Here is a 19,657-nt window from a genome sequence, read left to right as displayed (position 1 = left end):
AGTCATTGATAAAGATGTTGAATAAGACCGGGCCCAAGACAGAACCCTGTGGCACCCCACTAGTCACTCTTCTCCAGGATGAAGAGGAACCATTGATGAGCACCCTTTGGGTTCGGTCAGTCAGCCAGTTACAAATCCACTGAGTGGTAGCATAGTCAAGACCACATTTTACCAGCTTCTTTACAAGGATATCGTGAGGCACCTTGTCAAATACCTTGCTGAAATCAAGGTAGGCTACATCCACTGCGTTCCCTTCATCTACCAGGCTTGTAATTCTGTCAAAAAACGAGATCAGGTTAGTCTGACATGACTTATTTTTCAGAAATCCATGCTGACTATTGGTGATCACAGCATTCCTTTCTAGGTGCTCACAGACTGTTTGCGTAATGATCTGCTCCAGAATCTTCCCTGGTATTGATGTCAGACTGACTGGGCGGTAATTATTTGGGTCTTCTCTTTTCCCCTTTTTGAAAATAGGGACAACATTTGCCCTCCTCCAGTCTGCCAGGACTTCACCTGTTCTCCAGGAATTCTCAAAGATGACTGCCAGTGGTTCTGAGATCACATCTGCCAGTTCTTTTAATACTCTTGGATGCAGTTCATCTGGCCCTGGAGACTTGAATACATCTAAACTAGCCAAGTATTCTATTAAATACTTTTGAATGTTAAAATAAGTAAATGAAAAGAAGGCTAGAAGGATTTGCGGGAGATACGATTCAAATTAGAATACAAAGCAGAGAAGTGAGAGGAAGTCACGGAAATAAGCAAATGGGAAAACGGTTCTAATGGCTTAATTTGATTTTTTTTGTTACTTTTTTATTGTGATTTTTTGTCTTTTGTATTTTTCTTTGTACTGTGTGTTTTTCTTGTAGGATGTATGTGATTTGTAGGATGTATGTGATTTGTTTTCCTTTTTTTTTACTTTTTTCTTTTTCTGTAATCTTAAAATTGGAATAAATATTCTTAAAAAAAAACAAAAAACTAGCCAAGTATTCTTGTACTATCTCCTTAGTTATTCTGGGCTGTGTTTCCTTTGCTGAATCATTTGCTCCAAATTCTTCAGGTCGAGCTCAAGGAAACATTTCAGCCAGGCACAAGCACTCAAGGAGGGTGAGGAGCAGGACCTGGAGAAGGGTGTCCTTCCTTGCATTTCTTGCTTGTATCCTCTCCTTTCCACTTACTACAACCCCCGCCACCCCACAGCCCAGGCCAGTTCTTTCCCACCCTTGGGATATACAGCCAGGCAAACATGCCTACAGTTGTGGCAATGGCATTAGTTGGAGACGGTGAGGGAAGACATTGTGCAGGGAAATAGCGTTAGTTGGTTACAGCAGAAAATAAGGAGGAAATGGGTTTAGTAGCTTAGAACAGGGGTGGGCACAGTTAAGAGCACAAGAAGAACCTGCCAGATCAGACCAATGGCCCATCTCGTTAAGCATCCTGTTCTCATGGGGGCCAACTAGATGCCTGTGGGAAACAGCAAGCAGAACCTGAGCTCAAGCAGACCCTCCCCTCCTGCAGTTTCTAGCAACTGATGTCAGATCTCTGGGTAGTTTCCAGTAGATTGTTGTTGTTTAGTCGTGTCCGACTCTTCGTGACCCCCTGGCCAGGCACTCCTGTCTTCCACTGCCTCCGGCAGTTTGGTCAAACTCATGTTCGTAGCTTCGAGAACACTGTCCAACCATCTCGTCCTCTGTCATCCCCTTCTCCTTGTGCCCTCAACCTTTCCTAACATCAGGGTCTTTTCCAGGGAGTCTTCTCTTCTCATGAGGTGGCCAAAGTATTGGAGCCTCCAGTAGATTAGCAACAACATAAATACGTGTGTGTGTGTGTGTGTGTGTGTCCCCTAAATTAGGCTGCCGAAGCAAATAAAGCTTGGGGAGGGGAACCAGGAGTGGATATTTATGTGAAAAGACTGTGAGCTCAATTCTAGTACTCAAAACAGTTTCCTGGTCTAGGCTCAGAGGCACCCTATTCTTTAATTCTACAGCTCAGTTTGTTAGAGCATGGTGCTGATAACACCAAGGTCGCAGGTTTGAACACCATATGGGACAGCTGCATATTCCTGCATTGCAGGGGGTTGGACTAGATGAACCTCGGGGTCCCTTCCAACTTTACAATTCCATGATTCTATGATTCTATCTGCTCCTTGCCTGCTATACTACTGTAGCATTGTTTGGACATAGTACAAAATCAACGGCTGAAGTCTGCTCATCGCTGGCATAGGAGAAGGGAGCTTCTGGGGTGGGCAGGCGGCTGGTGCCTCCTTGTTTCTGCCCCCACCTCAGGAAAGAAAACTGAGCCGAGCTAGTCTAATCAAAGTGGGACCTGGGACTCCTATTCAGGGCTGGTGCAATTGTGTGTAAGCTGTGAGCCTCTTTGAGAACTGTGCAGAGAAATGGGGTCAGGAGCCAGGAAGACAGTTCAAACACAGAAACCAATGCAAGAGGGGGAGCCAAAGTCAGAGTCAAGCAGAGCCAAGGTCACAGCCAAGGAGTCTGTCAAGCGGAGCAGAAAGCAGGGAGTAGCAATGAAGCTAGAGACAGGCAGGTCAGAGGAACAGAGAGACCGGGAAGTGGAGATCAGGAATTCAAGCACACACTGACGGATAAAGCCAATGCAAAGCCACTCGGGACTTCAGGCGGCGTTTATGTTTACCAGGGAGTGCAGGCCTTGCCCTTTCAAAATGATTGTGGCCACCGCCTCTCCGAAACGAGTTTCCCCCGGTGGCAATAGCCCCCTAAGAAACAACTGCCTCCTCCTATGGTTCTTAAGGCAGTTGCCGCAAACAAAAGCTGCCCCTATTCCAGTAGCCAATGCCACCTGCACCTGCCAGTGGGATTAATACACCAAAGGAGGTCTTTGGGAAAGGAAGCCACCATTTCTGTTTGTCTCCTCCTTCATGCTGCTTCTGGGAGCCAGTATGGTGTAGTGGTTAAGAGCGGCAGTCTCGTAATCTGGTGAACCGGGTTCGCGTCTCCACTCCTCCACATGCAGCTGCTGGGTGACCATGGGCTAGTCACACTCCTCTGAAGTCTCTCAGCCTCACTCACCTCACAGAGTGTTTGTTGTGGGGGAGGAAGGGAAAGGAGATTGTTAACCTCTTTGAGACTCCTTAGGGTAGTGATAAAGCAGGATATCAAATCCAAACTCTTCTTCTTCTTCTCTTCTTCCTAACTGCTGGTTTGCGATGTGCATGGGGCATCCGCTACTAATGGATCACCGAGCATGAAAGCAGACGGTTCTTATATTGCACTTCTGAAGAACAGAGGGCGGTATCAAAACGCTGATTGAGAAGTGATTGAGAAGGATGGGAGGCAGGTATGGGCAATGCATGCCACAACCTGGCCAGGGCAGCCAGGAGCTCTCGATGCTTCAGACCTGTAATCAGAGAAATATATTGCAGGGCATTTTCCTACAGCCAGAGGACTTGGAACACACAGACAGGCTGAGGATGATGTGCTTGGAGGAGGGGTCTTTGGACCTGCAAGCCCATTTGCCCCTCTCTTCTTGCCAGAGACAGGGGCAGCGAGATATTCCACAAGTGCAGAAGATCTAGGGAATGTATTTCTTCTCCTCCCACCTCCCCCACCCGCCACGCTCCCCAGGAAGATTAAAGCCCCATTGTTCTCTTGCCAATTTTAGCCCATTAAGTGAGCTAATCACAAGGAAAGGCCATTATTAGCTGAACAACACGGTGTAAATTATTAATGCAAAAAGCAGGATTGCATCCCTGGAGAGACATCCTGGGCTTCAGCCATCAGGGATAGCCCTGGTTCAGGGAGCCCTTCGGAGGGAGAGAGAGAGAGAGAGAGAGAGAGAGAGAGAGAGAGAGAGAGAGAGGAGAGGCAGTTTTCTGCAGAAGGTAGCACTCATCACCTGCGCCAGCAGGGAAAAGGGAAGGCGTGCAAGACGTCCATGTCCAGGAGGAGCAGCGATGCAGCTGTAGCCCTGCATGCGAAGGAGACAGTAGTGGCTGTCTTAAAAGATGCAGGAGTCTCCAGAGGAAGTCTTGGATCCAGTCCAGACCTCTGTAATCCTGGGGATCAGGTGTGCTGGTTCATTGCTCCCAGTCAGGCTTTCTACTGGGCTGAGAGGGACCTAAGTGTGCTTGCGGTCTCTGCCATGAATCCCAACAAACCCTATTCAGGATGGGTTTCAGCTTTCAAAGATGCCTGATCTCTAGTCGGCTTGGTATTCAAACACAGGCAGGAAACAGGCTACGGTGAGCCAGGCCATTGCTTCTCCCTGCCTGCTTACTGGCAGCTGCCTCAGGCAGGGCTTTTTTCCTGCTCTGCTCCCTTTAACTCAGGGATGAGGGACCTTTCTCAGCCTGAGGGCAGCTGCATTCCCTTCTGAGCAACCTTCCAGAGGCCACATGCCAGGGCTGGGCAGGGCCAGGGGCAAAAGTGTGTGGAGGAATGACCGTCATACAGCAAACTAGTTTCTACACACCTCTATCCTTCATCTAGGCAAGCAAGAGACATGATCGGAATTCAAGGACACATTCCAGCCAGGCAAAAATACCCAAGGAGTGTGCGAAGCAGGGCGGTGAGGGGGTGCCGCCTGGGGAGAGGGGGAGTGTCCTGGGAAAGGGGGAGTCCTGGGTCAGTTAGAGAGGCCTGGGGAACCACATTCAGCCCCCCTAGTCTTAGATCTCCCCACCTTAACTGGAGATGTTGTGGATAAAACCTGGAACCCTCTATGTTTAAAGCCAGTTGTCTGCCACTGAGTTATGCCTCCCCACCCTCCGTGCTTTATAGAGCATTACATTTTTATTTCACTTTTCCTCCAAGGAGTCTAGGGTGGATGCACACGGTCCTCCCACTCTCCCACCCAATTCTGTATTCACAACAAACCTGTGAGGAAGGCTAATCGGAGAGGCTTGTGAGCTTCATGGCTGAGTGGGTGAGATTCGAACCTGTGTCTACTGGCTGTGCCCCACCTTTGTGCTTCCTCTGGTGGCAAACAATTGATGGATGCGTTGTGCGGCAGTGGGGCAGCTCCAGAGGCAGGCAAGAAACAAGAGAATATGAAGGGCTCTCAGCCGAGAAAGGCACACTAGCTCCTCCTCATGCCCACAGGTGGCAGAACCTTGTCTCAAGGATGGACAGTTTTCTGCCCTGCAGTGGGCTGTGTTTGTGCAGACGTGCAGCGCATTCCCAGGGGCCTCGGTTCTCTGAGCTGGAGGGAGCATCATCCTACATGAGAGCACCAGGGAGGGAGCCCTGACGTGAATCTCAGCTCTGCAATGTCTCCTTTATGCTTGCCGAGAGAGGAGGAGTCTCTGTTTGTCACCCTCTGCATCTTTTGCCTCCACTGATGCTTTAAGATAAATGTGTCTCCATGGGAGTGAATGAGCAATTAAGAACAGAGCTGAAGAAACGGGGGCAGCTTGTGAAATCTGTGTCTCTGTCACGGCCTAGCAGCTCAACGGTGCAAGGCACCACCTATATGTTAAGAGTGCCTTTCAGGAGAGAAACAAGCACCCAGGGCAGAAGGGAACTTGCCTGCCGCCTTGTTGTCGTGTTTTTTGTCTGTTTGCTTGCTTGCTTGCATGCATGCAGGATTCCCCTTCTGCTTCTGTCTCAGACAGATGGGCGGGATGGAAGGAATGCTGGACCTGATGCCATTGCTCAGTTTTCTCTGCTCCTGCAGAGCTGGTGGCTGCTGCTGCTGCTGCTGCTGCTGCGTTTGGCCAAGCAGTCCCCCTCCCTCCGCACTCGACCTTCTTTCTGGGAAGCTGCACCCTCTGGGCTCCCCCCTGGCCTGGCACCGGCGCCATTCTCTCAGCCAATGTGGTACCCGACTCTCCTGCCAGACTGGAATTGGCGTTGCCTTCTCGTAAATCATGCTCTGAGCAGCGTGGGCTGGGAAATACAGTTGTAGGAGGGGAGAGTGGCAAAACCCAGAGGTGGGGCGGCAGGGAGAGTTATAACAGGGAAGGGCCTGCAAGGCCATTAGTAAGGCAGGGAGGGAAACACTAATGGAAGAGCCTTGGGAGTAGGGAAAAGGGAAAAGGGGGGGGGTTGATTGAAGAGTTTAATTAAAAAGAAATAGAGGCTGCTTCTCGTGGATTTGCCTCCCCTCCCCGAATCTGCAGGGTCTGCAAGGCTGCATTTCTGGCTCTCTGCAAACAGTACATCTGTGTGTGATATTAATTCATTAAAGTCATAAGCAAAAGGCAATACCTGAACTATATACTCTTCTGCAAAGCCTTGCAATTTTTTCCCATATCGTTTTATTCAAACATTTGTATCTCATCCTCCTGGTGTAAAACAAAAACAAAAAAACCTAACTCAGGGCACTTTGCCGCATACATGACATTACAGTTGTGTTAAACAATATAAAACAATTACCAAAAAGGAGACAGATCAGCAGTTTTTAAACAAAATAAAAATAAAGAACACTGTCTGCCTCATGAAATAAAAGTCTGTTGGAAGGGGGAAATGTTCATAGATATACCTGGTGGAGAATAGCAAGGGAGAGGGTCATTCTTCTGAAACTGGGTAATGTTATCTAACATACATCGCACCTCCGTGGAATGTCACCTACCCACCACCCTGCATCTTTGAGCAATGCAACATTTACAGGTACTGTACTACATGCATCTGCACACCTGTGCACAAGGAAACATGTGCCTCCCAGTCATAGTGCAGGTTTCCTAGGGTGCTTCTGGGTAGGTGTTTATTGTAGGATCAGTACTCCTCATGCCTGATAGTTTTTGCAGTGTACACATGACGTCATTGACATCAAGACACCAGCCTGTATTCCACCCCCGCCACCCCCACTTTAATCTGGATTTACCCTCTCCAGAGGAAATTCAGTCAGTGAAAAAAGTCTGCTGCCAACAAAGCATTTGCAATATCTCAATGTCTCATTTGCAACTTAAGCCCTCCCCCCACCCCACCCCTGTCCTGAAGCATCCCATGTCTTGTTGCATACCTCCACATCATCACCTTGTAGGTGCAACACAAACGCAAAGCCGTAAAGTGAGTTCTCATATCCTTATTGTGAGTTGCGATTTCAGTTAAGGAGGTGGAAGCAAATCTTTACTAATTAATCTTTACTGATCTGTTTCAATCTTTGCAGGGGAGGTGGGCGTGAGGGAGAAACCAGTGAAACTTAACATTAAGCAACCATGACATATCACCCCCTCCTTTTCCTCCCGAGAGCGGAACTTTTACTCCACAAATATTCTAAACTGTATATTGCGGCGGGTGGGGGTGGGGGTGGGGAAATAGACCAGGGATGTGATTGTATTATTACAATCTCCTCTCTTAGGAAAGGTCAAAGCTATTATTTATTTATTTCATTTTTGAGTCACTTCCCATGACGCATCATGAAGCGATTTACAATATAATCGGTGTATATATATATAAAACAGTTACATATATAAAAACAGTTAAAACAACCTTTAAAATAAAAAAGCAAGTAGGCCTTTCCCATATAAATAGCTGAAAAATAACAACAGCACACATATAAAATCAATTCAAATCCACTGCAGATACTAGCTGAATCATAAGTGGTATGCTTTGAATGCTGAAGGTCTCAGGTTTGATCCTCGCCATCTCTAGGTAGGGCTAGGGAAGACTCCTGCTTGAAACCCTGGTCGGATTCAGCATAAGGCGGAAAGAGGTTTCAGGGGCAGCACGGCAGAATTCCATTTCGTTTGGACGAGAGAGTAAAGGCAATTTCTGCTGTCTTTGTATTATTTGTTTTATCTACAAATAATATTAGCAGCACCTACTGGAAGCAAGCAAACGCCTAAAAATAGGCAGCAGATCCGGAGAAACAGTGGGAAGCTGCACCACTGCCTGTAGAGAGGTGCAGAGAAAGCTCATCTCATACCCCACCTGTGAAATGGAATTGCTTATTCAGGAGACCATCCACAATCATTAAAGAACATTAACATTCCTTTATCAAGGACTTGACCACTCATTCACAGTGATCAAGCCAGCTGAGCTCACAACAGTATATTTGAGAGTACTGGAGAGAAAAATACATGATAAGCTACTAAGGGCGAATGTGTTTCCCTAATATGTCTCTTAAAGTGAATCATAGTCCATTATTCGCCATGTGGTTTCTCACATTATGGATCTATAAAGGTGCACAACCACTCCCATCACAGCATGTGGGACAGATGAGAAGGGAAGTGTTCTCTTTCTCCCCTACCCTTTTTGCTTGGTCTCAAGCCTCGTGTAGCCATTGCAGAACTGGGGAAGTTCATTTTAAAAAGGAGCTAGTTCTAGTTTAAGGTTGACATGTCCCAAAAGGAACTAATTCCAGTTCACTTTTGTTCCTTTATAAAATAAACTGATTCAGTTCGCAGTTCGATTCAAATTGTTTCAAATGATTCTTTGCATCCCTCCCTGCACCCAGACTTCAGAATGTTACAAGCTACTATGCTGAAGTATAAACTATATTTAAAGTCTATATTTCAGACTAAGGAAGCATCAAGGCACGCACACACACAGCATAATGTGAATTGTTTGGTTTATTTCCCCTACCAATTACTATCTTTAAGTTTAAAGGCCCCCCAAAGTCAAAAACACATGCAACTTGATGATGAACTGGACAATTATGGGGACTATTTTCAGGTGTAGATCAGAGATTTGGAGCTAATTCAGTGAATTTTGCTAAACCAAACCAGTTCATTCCAAGCACATCTTTTTCTTAAAAATTGATATATTATTGCTGGATTCATCCTGCCCTCAGAGGACTCGGTTTTAATTGTTTAATTCATGCTGTGGAAATGCTCACTTATAACAAAAACACTTTAGTGAGCACTTTAATGTTACGGCAGTGGGGAAAACCAGACGTGGAAGTCAGTTGTCATGAAACCACAAAGGAAGGAAATTAATCTCCGGGCGATGCCTTACAGCCACAAAACAAATGCTGTGCACCTTACATACAACACCCTGCCCTGCCCAAAAAGTCCTAAGAATCCAGCAGCTCAGAGCCTTATTTGTCTGCCTTGGTTATCTTTAGCTAAATACAAATGATAATTTGAAAGACTTGTGCTTGAGACCCTGCTGCCAGTCGGAGGGAATACTGGACAAGATGGGCAAATAGTCTGACTTGGTGTAAGGCAGCTTCCTATGTGGGCTCTGACAACATGGCGAGAGACAAGGCCCTTGGGGCATGCAGGAGAGCTTGCTGAGGGGGCAGCCTGTTTGCCTCCATCCTAAAATAAAAGTAGGTCATAAAGTGCACGTCCAAGAAAAAGAAAGACAGACAGAAAGAAAGAAAGAATAAGGAAAAAGGCTTCTTCAGAGTGGAGCACAGGAGCTGGGGTGGTTGATGTTTGCTACTTTTAGAGAGCAAGATGAACTTGCATACAGGATATCACCATTTCCAAAATTAAATAGGATATCACCCTTTCCAAAATTAAATAGGAGCCCTCCTTTCAAACCTTGAAAATAACATGATTATTGCAGAGTGGGGAGGGATTCAAAGTTGACATCCGTGATGCCTGTGTCAGCCATCCCTTTTAGAAAGGGCAGCTTTGCCATCAGTGGAAGCGAAGGCTGTCTTTCTCGCAAGGTGGGGCTGCCACCTTTCTGAGGAAGAAGCCTATAGAAAACCAATTATTTCCTTAAAACCAACAGAGACGTCAGTAGCCATGTGGCCAAGCTCAAATGCTGATGTGTAGGGCATGGCTGTGTATGGCATGCCAAAAAAGAGGGCAAAGGAGGGCAAAGGTTTGCATCAAATTTACATTTGGTCATTTATAGGCATTGATTCAAATTTATAAATAATTCTTACAGTTTAAGTAGAAAAACAATAAATCTCACCATCGTGGGGGAAGGCCATGGCCTTCAGTCTGCTGTTCAGGTGTTTGCTGTGGCTGGGCAGCATCAAGTCCCTCCCTGATACTCTCCCTCTAGCTCTAAACCAGATTTGGACAGGACCACTCAGAGGGCCTTCGCCTGACAGCCCTTCAGAATTGAGGACCATCCTCTGTAGAGTAGGTCTAGAAACAGGTAGGATGAGAAACCGTTTTAGTTACATGAGATGTGTTAGTTTTAGTTCAGAGGTTTTTGCCTAAACTGAACATCTTCTTTAAATAAGGAAACATCTCATGAAAAGGACAGATTTTACAGGTGAGTTTAAAACAGAGAATCAACCACAAACACCTTGATCTCAATAACTGGTGCATTTTTCATAAGAATTAAGGATGTTAACTGTATGCAATGAACAAAAGGCAACAGAAGATTTAAAATAAGCACAAGCTTACACTGTACCTAAGAAGTGAAAAAATAGCTGCAATATGTTCTTTAAAGAAAAACAAAACAGTTTCATCTTGCGCTGCACACCGATACAAAAGAAGGGTCAAGAAACAGAGTGAGGATGCAATCCAACCAAAGTCAAGCACTTTCGCATCTTCAAAGGGAGACTGATGCTGAGCACGTGCTTCATTTTCCTGTTGAAATCAATGAGCCTTCTTTTGCAATTTGCCGAGCAGATTTTTTTATCTTTTGGTCTGGTAAAGCAAGGACAAGCTTCCTGCTGCTGTGAGCACATTCTGGAAGATCATGAGAGGCAACGTTCAGGCAAGTGGGTCACTCTGGGAGTACTCACAATCCCCCATGAAGCCAGGGGATGTGGGGCTCTACTTGCAGTGGGGTGCCTGCCAGTCAGCCTTGCCTCTCCCTCTTCTGGGCAGGACTCCTCCTTTCGTTCCCTTTATCAAGAGGGTGGCAAAGGAGCAGCACAAAGTTTCCAGCCCTGAAAAGGAAGGGGAGGAGCTGCTGACTCCTGCCTGCTGTATCTGCCTACAACAGGTGCATACAATCCAGATCACTCCGAGGGAGACATTGACATTTCCTGATTAACGCAAGGGGCCCACATCGCCACAGTAATTGCCAGGAATTATTTTTGCTACATTTTTAATGTTTTCTTCTTAACCTATTCTCTGTCTCCCCACCACCACTGCCAAGCCCATTTCTTTCTGTACCTCCTAGCATATTATTTATTTTTGCCCTGTTCTTTTTGCCACCAGGTCTCTGTTGCCCTCTTTTTTCTCCCCTGCACACACCCAAAGTATTATTTTCTCTCTTTGTGCTGTTAGAGGCCTCTCTATCCCTTCTGTTATCCCAGGCATAGGTTCTTCTGAACCCTCCTTTTCATCTGCACCCCATTGCATTCTCCGCTCCCTGCATCACCATCATAACGTTGCACCCCCATATCTCTTACCTTTCCCTTTTGTCTCTCTCGGTCTGTCCTCCCATTTTGCACTTTCTCTCTCACCTCCACTTCTCTGTTTCTCCACCCTACTGGTGTCTGTCTACCCCAAATTTCAAGTTATCACTATTTTTCTTCCCTTTGTTCCCTGTCTCTGTTTGTTCTCACTGAGCTCAGCAGCAGCAACAGCACACAAGGCTTTTACTCCCCCAGCAATTCACAGCAGTAAAGGAGAAACTGGTAGGCCATGCGGTGAGCCTGCTTGGATGTAACAGAGTGGAAAAATACAGAGTATTGTACTGTCCTTAAACATGGAAGTTGCATTTCTATGGTAGGCGTGTTCTCCATGAACAATATGAACATAGGGCTAGCTTGTTTAGAAAATGGGGTAAAAAGAACATCTTGAAGCACTTTAAACAAATCAGAACAACAACAAAAAGAAGACGATTAAATTGCATATGTGATTCAAATTAAAGTAATGGGGGAAATAACAGATGCCACACTCTTCCGCAGAAAGAGAATGTGCTGACAGGTATGAGCTAAGTGTCCATTCTCTGTCTGCACAACGTATGACCTGGATTATTCCACTGGCTCAGTTATCTTGCCAGGTGCCACTATCAATTTGTCCTTAGTAGCATTATGCAGGAGTTTATTGGAGACCAGACTCAATTTTTCTGGCCTTTTTATCATAGCCAGATTTATGTGCTTTATTTCCCCAACCTTCAGGTTACTCAGTTCTGTTCCACATTGTCATGAGCTACAGCGGTAGCTATTAGAAGACTCTAATACATGTATCGCATATGTGAGCCTTGTGTTCACTAACAACTCTGCATCATTCTAGTAGTATAATAGTAATAGTGGTGGTAGTAGGAGTCGTCGTCTACACAGGGATGCTAGGGGCAGAACTCCCAGGCTCAGGCACCTCCTATATGTGGTTTGTGTGCCCTGTCACATAGAACCATAGAATCTTAGAGATGGAAGTGACCCCAAAGGTCATCTAGTTCAACCCCCTGCAATGCAGCAATCTCAGCTAAAGCATCCATGGCAAATGGCCATCCAACCTCTGCTTAAAAACCTCCAAAGAAGGAGAGTCCACCACCTCTTACTGTCAGAAAGTTTTCCCAAATTTTTAGTCAGAATCTCATTTCTTGTAGCTTGAAGCCATAGGTTCAAGTCCTACCTTCCAGAGCAGGAGAAAACAAGCAGGCTCCCTCATCCATGTGACAGCCCTTAAGATATTTGGAGGTGGCTATCATATCTCCTCTCGGTCTCCTCTTTTCCAGGCTAAACATACCCAGCTCCTTCAAGCGCTCCTCATAAGACTTAGTTTCCAGACCCTTGATAATCTTGGTTGCCCTCCTCTGCACATGTTCCAGCTTGTTAACATCCTTCTTAAATTGTGGTGCCCAGAATTGGACACAGTATTCCAAGTGTGGTCTGACTAAGGCAGACCCCTGACAGTTAAGTCCAGTCGCGAATGACTCTGGGGATGCGGCGCTCATCTCGCTTTACAGGTCGAGGGAGACGACGTTTGTCCACAGACAGGTTTTCCAGGTCATGTGGCCAGCATGACTAAGCCGCTTCTGGCGAAACCAGAGCAGCGCACAGAAATGCTGTTTACCTTCCCGCCAGAGCAGTACCTATTTATCTACTTGCACTTTGATGTGCTTTCGAACTGCTAGGTTGGCAGGAGCAGGGACCAAGCAATGGAAGCTCACCCCGTCGCGGGGATTCGAACCGCCGACCTTCTGATCAGCAAGCCGTAGGCTCAGTACTTCCCTTGATCTGGACGCTATAATTCTTTTGATACAGTCTAGAATAGCGTTAGTGGTTTTTTTGCTGCTGCATCACACTGTTGACTCACGCTAAGCTTGTGGTCCACTAAGAGATTCTTTAAACACCTTAACAGGCTCATTTCTGTCCAGCCCCCTGAATGGCATGAACTTCATGGAGCCTCACCCGCTAACCCTCAACTGCAGCACTTCAAAGCACCTGGCTTGATTAGGCATTTGAAGATCTTTGCCTGTGAAATTAATACAGTGGCTAATTTGCTTCAGGATGTTGGGGGGGGGGTGTGAAACAAAGGTCAATCCTGATTGGCCACTCCGGAGGAAGACAGAAATGAGGACAAGGCAGGAAGGAATACTGAGGTCTGGGTGGAACAAAAGATCAAAACTAACCTCAGAACTCCCTAAAATTCCTAACTTTTAACCCCTGGCTTCTCGGCACTTAAAGGACAGGGGGCATCTCTCCTTCCCGCACCCTGCCTAGCCAGCTTCAACTCAAGGGATCCTCAGACATTAACAGAGGTAAGGGGGAAAGGAGGCATGTCCTTCTGTTCCAAGTCACACACCCCACATTTCTCTGGAAACTGCAAAGGGCCTTATTCAACCCATGCTTTGGACTTGAGCTTCCACTTTGGCCAGTTCTGTCCAATGTGTTGCTCTCACTTTGTCACTTCTCTGTTCCAAGGAAGGAGAGGGTGAGAGAGAGAGACAGAGAGAGAGAGAGAAAATTTAGACATGCAGAGTTGTAAACTATGCATTCTGTGTTCTCATTCTAAAAATAACCCCTCTCCCAAAACCCAGAAGGAAGCATGTGCACACACATATATAGTAAAGTGTGTCTGGTAACTCACAAACCTGTCAGCTGCTATGTGGCAAAATGGCAGCCTCCTTCTAGATACTGGGGACTGCTGATTGGTGTGCCGTTTAGTGTGCTCCAGATAGGACTGCTCGTCTGCTCACACACTTTGTCTTTTAGAGATGGTGAAGTGGGGCCGGGGACGAGGTCACTGCCAGGAGGAGCATCTGGCATAAAGCAGTGACTCGTGCTTGTGCCCTGGCTGCAGCAGAGTAGCCCTACTTATTGATGATCATCCCTGTGGACTCAAAAAGTGTGCTGTATCCTGAATTGGAGGGTGAAGAGGTATCTGGGTCACTCTGTCATTGTAAGCCTATTAATGGATTATTATTTTTTAAGAAATAAGCATTTTTATGCATGTGTTGGGGAGGGAGCGGGAACAAGCGAATTGCTCAGTTTGCATTCTAATAAGGAATGTTGCAAAGCCTACATTTTTGCTGAGGCAGGTGGAGGGTCAGTGTGCCCATTTTATCATCAATTTTAGAGGGTTCGTTATCATTGATGAAGTGCTTGGGTGAGATTCAGGGAGAGGCTTGTGCATTCCAGCGCAGGTTTGCAACAGAAGATGACCACTGTAGGAGGAGGAGGAGGAGGAGGAGGAGGAGGAAGCCTAGGTTAAGGTACCAGAGTCTGCTCTTTGTGCGTCACATGCAAACTCACAGGACTTCTTCATGGTGCCTTTTCACACTAGATAACCATTTTGTCCATTCTTAACCATTAAAAACCAGATGGAAAAGGCATCTTGGGGTTCCAACAACAGTCAAGAGTAAATGTGATGAAGAGTTATGTAGACTTTCATATTCAGCTCTTGTGGAATCCCAACTATACTGTTAAACCCCCCCACTAATGCTCAGAACTAACACTCAAAAAGTGTGCTGTATCCTGAATTGGAGTTCCCAGCAGCATTTGTGGGTATCGATGTTTCTGTAGGATAGGAAAAAACCCTGTTGAACAAAATTAAGCTTTATTTAGAAAGAAGGGGGGAGGGAGGTAAAGTGGCTTATGTGCCATAAATTAATGGTGCACAGAGGGGTATCTAGTTCTTGACTAGTCATCTTGATCCTATCCATGATTACTTGGAAGCAAACATTGTTAATTTCAGTGCAATTTACTTCAAAGTAAGTGCACATAGGATTACAGCATCTCGGTACAAGCTGTTAAATACCACATACTAAGGCAAAACTGGAATTGGAGTTACAGTACCTGATCATTCTTCTAGAAAGAAATATCTGTTCTCTGGACCCATATGGACATAAACTTATTTCGTTGTTAAAGGACCTTGTTAATGTATAGTTGTGTGATAAGTCCATCAGTCATTGGCAATAGATAAATATGTGATCAGCCTTACTGAAATCCACTCTTTGAGCAGTGCGTTAGAGAATGTAGTTTTGGGCTGAATGCTTTTACTTTAGCTTTCATGCACCTGACTTCTTTCAAGCAAACCTATTCTCTAAATAAGCTGCTACAGACAGACTTATAAACTAACAGAACAGCAGTACAAGTCAAACAGCAATAGACAGAATGCAGGGCATTGGCATATTATCATCATAAATGCAGTTCTCCAGCCATATTCATAGTGCCGATTCAAAACAGATAAGACACCCTCAACGCTTAAGAGGGGTGTGTGCAAAGTCCCTCCATAGTACTGAGTTACTGCTCCCAGGACCACTGTCAATTGGTTCAAACTCAACAAAGAGTATTTTGTGGCACCTTCAGCATACCCTCCAACGTTTTTTCTATGAAAATGGTGACATCCCATTCCATAATGATAATTTTACTGTTTATACCCCACACAACTTACTGAGTTGCCCCAGCCACTCTGGGCAGCTTCCAACATATATAAAAACATAATAAAACATTAAACATTTTTTTAAAAAACCCTTCTCTTTACAGGATTGCCTTCAGATGGCTCAGGGTTTGGATAACTTCATACCCTCCAATATTTCTCCAATGAAAATAGGGGCATCCTAAGGAAAAGTGGGACATTCTGGGATCAAATCAGAAATTCTGATGGCTTCTCTAAATCAGGTAAGGTAAAGGTAAAGGGACCCCTGACTGTTAAGTCCAGTCGCGAACGACTCTGGAGTTGCGGCGCTCCTCTCGCTTTACTGGCCGAGGGAGCCGGCTTTTGTCCACAGACAGCTTCCGGGTCACGTGGCCAGCATGACTAAGCCGCTTCTGGCGAACCAGAGCAGCGCATGGAAATGCCGTTTACCTTCCCACCGGAGCAGTACCTATTTATCTACTTGCATTGTGACATGCTTTTGAACTGCTAGGTTGGCAGGAGCTGGGACCGAGCAACGGGAGCTCACCCCATCGTGGGGATTCGAAGCGCCGACCTTCCGATCAGCAAGCCCTAAGCTCTGAGGTTTAGACCACAGCGCCACCCGCGTCCTTCTAAATGGAAAATAGGGACACTTGGAGGGTCTGCTTCAGGTGGGATTCTACTAACAATTCCTACTAGCACAAGCTTGCGCAAGGACTTCTGCTCACACAACAAGGCTTGCTCTCCTCTGTCCCGTCCTGCCTGTGCCCCCCAAATTGGCTCAGGGGTGGGGTTGGGAGAACCCCCAGAACTACACACAGCAGGGAGGAGGATTGAACCTTCTGGCAAACTAAAATGTTTGCACTGACAGAACGATTGCCATAGCGCCATGCTGAAATCCGCCCTGAACAAATAACAGTTTTATGATGACATGCAATTTAGTAGACTAGAGTCCAGTACATCAGATGCATCTGATGAAGTGGACTCTCATCCATTAAAGCTTGTGCCATAATAAAATTGTTAGTCTTTTAGGTGTCACCAGAATTTTTTTTATTTTATTTTTTTGCAACAGACCAATATGCCTGCCTCTCCGGAAATTGGTTCAAGTTGCTGTTGTTGCCGCCACCACCACCGATTAACTGGTTAACTGAATACTCAATTAAAAACTCAATACTCCATCATTTCAGCACACCCCCTGGGACTCCATCCAAAGAGGAATTGCTTTTCCAGTCCTGGAGGGATTCTACATGCTCATAGGGAGGCAGTCACCCACCCAACATAAACAGCTCCATCTATACCCGAGAGTTCCTGCTACGTAACTTATATCCTGTACAGCTTTCTGCACCACAATGCAAGAGAAATCCCAACTGGGAATACAATCACTTTTGCCTGTAGTTTTGGTCCTCTCCTTTGTCTCCATCCACTTCATGAGCACTCAACACTGGTAAGAGTGTTTCCCCCAGTATGAATCATCTCGAACCCTGTGATCAGCGGGTGAGGCCTTGTTGGTGGCACTGCTTGGTTGGCTACGACTCACTTTTCAGCGGCAGTTCCCCATTTGTGGAATGCTCTCCCTAGTGGGGTGTGTATGTATCCCTCATTATTAACTTTCAGGAGGAATTTAAAAACATTACTGTTTATTCAGGCATTTGATGGCTGAGAGACACTGTTCCCGGCAACCTTGAGGTCACTGGTTGAGATCAAGTTTTTAGCTCCTCTTAGAATGTTTTAAAACATTTTAGATTATTATTTGGAGCTGCCCCCTCCCCACTTTAGTGGGCATGGCAATTCAAATAGTGCATGCACGCTGTATCTTGTGATTGACTACGCGTGTGGGGCTTACCTGAGTCCCCCCCCCCCAATATTTTATTCAAATTGGCACCCCTGGTAGCCAACAATCAAGCTTTTCAAGTCACAATTATACTGGCCAGGTCTCAGCAATGGCAACGGCAAAGAGCAAGGCTGTGATACACTGTAATGGCGTATTTCTTAATCTAAGTTAATTACAATAGTAGATCTTTGCTTTCTGTCCTAGTTGATTCTGTTACTGAAGTCACACATGGCGGGTCCCCCCGGCTATATTTCGGGGGCCATGTGCTTTGCCCAATCCCTTTGGCCTCAGATGAGAAAGTAGAGAGCTCCAATTCACCATTTCCCCTCTCCTCCTGTCCACAAATTCCCTTTTTTCCAGGCGGGGATTATGTAATTATGACACTTTTATATTTGGTTCAACAACTATGAAAATCTGATGTTGTAGTCAGCTAAATCATTGCATCATTGCATGCGTGGAACAACTTCCATGAGTGAAACAGAAATTACCATTCCTCTTTCCTCTGCTTGGATTTCCACCCACCTTCCAGAGCAGATTGGTGGGGCGAGGGGCATGGGTGGGAGGAGGAATTCCATTGCACTCGTGGAACTCATTCTGCTTGCACAGGGACTTAATTGAATCCAGCCCTTGGTGTTAACACCAAGGAAATAAGAATGGAGGCAATGTTCACACATAACGAACATTCAGATTAAGAATGTGAAAATAGTGCTCATCAGGTCTTCCATAGGTTCATAAGACAATCTTGGCTATTAGATTCACGCCCTTTTTCTGAGACCCCCTTTCTGTTTGGCCCTTCCCCCTTATGCAAGAATTGCTCTAGTCTCATAAGACCATATCTCACGTGGTGCATTTGCTCATTTCCTACCTGAATGTTCTCTCCCCAAATTTCCAGACTGTTGCTGTGTAGTAGCCACCTCTGGATCTCTTACCAGCACCCTTTCAGTCTCCACATTTCTAAGGCAGGCCACTGTGCCACATCAATACTTTCCAGTGTTTTAAGACTTATAATTAGGGCTGTCAGCCTGTTAGAGAACTGTTAGTTCATTACAATAATCAGACCTTTACCCGATCAGTTAATTAATTGATCGAATTTAAATAAATGTGCATATTACCAAAAAACCTCAATACAGATGTTTTTGAGATATTGACGGAAGCATGAGAGAGGTAACAATTGAATAAACAAAGATTACGAGAAGGAAAGGTCATTGTTTATGTCCCCCACCCTTTACATTTCCAGAGGGGTAGCCATTTGAGTTCGCTGCAGCAAAAAACAACCAGGGGGCTAACATACAGATCATGAAACAAGCTTACATTTATTTATGTATTTTTATTTGCAAAAAAATAAAATCATTCTATGCACCCTCAAGATTAAGAAAATAAATTGTCATGGCAGTGAACAGTATCAGATCAACAATAAAATTACAGTCATAGAACAAAGACAAAATATATCACCAGTCAGTAGATCAGACTGATAGATTCACATAGCTGGATCACCTCCCTCCAGGGTAAACTGACCATACCATGCTGGCTACATTCAATTAGTCAGGAGGGACAGTTATCAGGAGAGCAAATAGTAGAGCACATTTACTGCAAGCATCTTCTGATGATATCAGGTCACATACACCAAGCCTACATAACAAGGAAAGATGTGATATTGCATGCCTTGCAAGGAACTGCCAAAGCCATGGTGTCAAGATTGCTCCAAAGGTGAGCCATTGTACCTTCAAATTCTTACACAAATATGTGTCATAGTGCGCCTTCAAGGGTCCAGTGGCGTGTCTTCCAGGGACAACCACCTCCAGAGCACCCTCAAGGATGCAACAGAGGCAGCAAAGTATGTCTTCTTTGCTATCCTCACTGTCACATGATGGTGCAGTTACGAGCTCTAACCAGTGTTCGGTCAGTCTCAGAACAAGATTTCCACCACCTATGCTCTGGTTGCAATCCAGGCTGTTTTAATACCATAATAAATTTGTTAGCCAAGGGATTCTTATTTTTTCTTTATAAGTTGCGCTAAGACACCAGAACCAAAATAGCATAACGTCTGTGCTCCCCTTCCCAACCCCCCCTGTGCTCTCAACTCACATTCTGCTAATTAAAACTTGCCCCACCAGTTAACCATTTTAAACTTTAGACTCTGATCCATGTTTGATAATTCAAATTGCACTGAGGAACCTGCATCAAGTGTTTGATACTGTGTTGGAAAGTTTAAGGAAAGGCTAAGCAAAGGT

The 19,657-nt window shown here is 45.5% G+C and overlaps 1 long non-coding RNA gene across 1 annotated transcript; it reads right to left on the bottom strand.

Moving 5' to 3' along the window:
- Window positions 1-1,072: 1,072 nt before the first annotated feature.
- LOC308472319 lies at window positions 1,073-10,376 on the bottom strand. The gene is made up of 4 exons (XR_013983427.1): window positions 10,241-10,376; window positions 9,798-9,976; window positions 6,192-6,268; window positions 1,073-3,381 (listed from the first exon to the last, which is right to left on the bottom strand). It is a non-coding gene; the product is annotated as an uncharacterized lncRNA (long non-coding RNA).
- Between the last annotated feature and the right edge of the window lie 9,281 nt (window positions 10,377-19,657).

This window comes from Podarcis pityusensis (genome assembly GCF_964106645.2).
Source record: "Podarcis pityusensis genome assembly, chromosome: 2".
Classification (NCBI taxonomy): domain Eukaryota; kingdom Metazoa; phylum Chordata; class Lepidosauria; order Squamata; family Lacertidae; genus Podarcis; species Podarcis pityusensis.
Note: the sequence above shows the minus strand (reverse complement) of the source record. Positions and strands in the feature narration are given on the sequence as shown.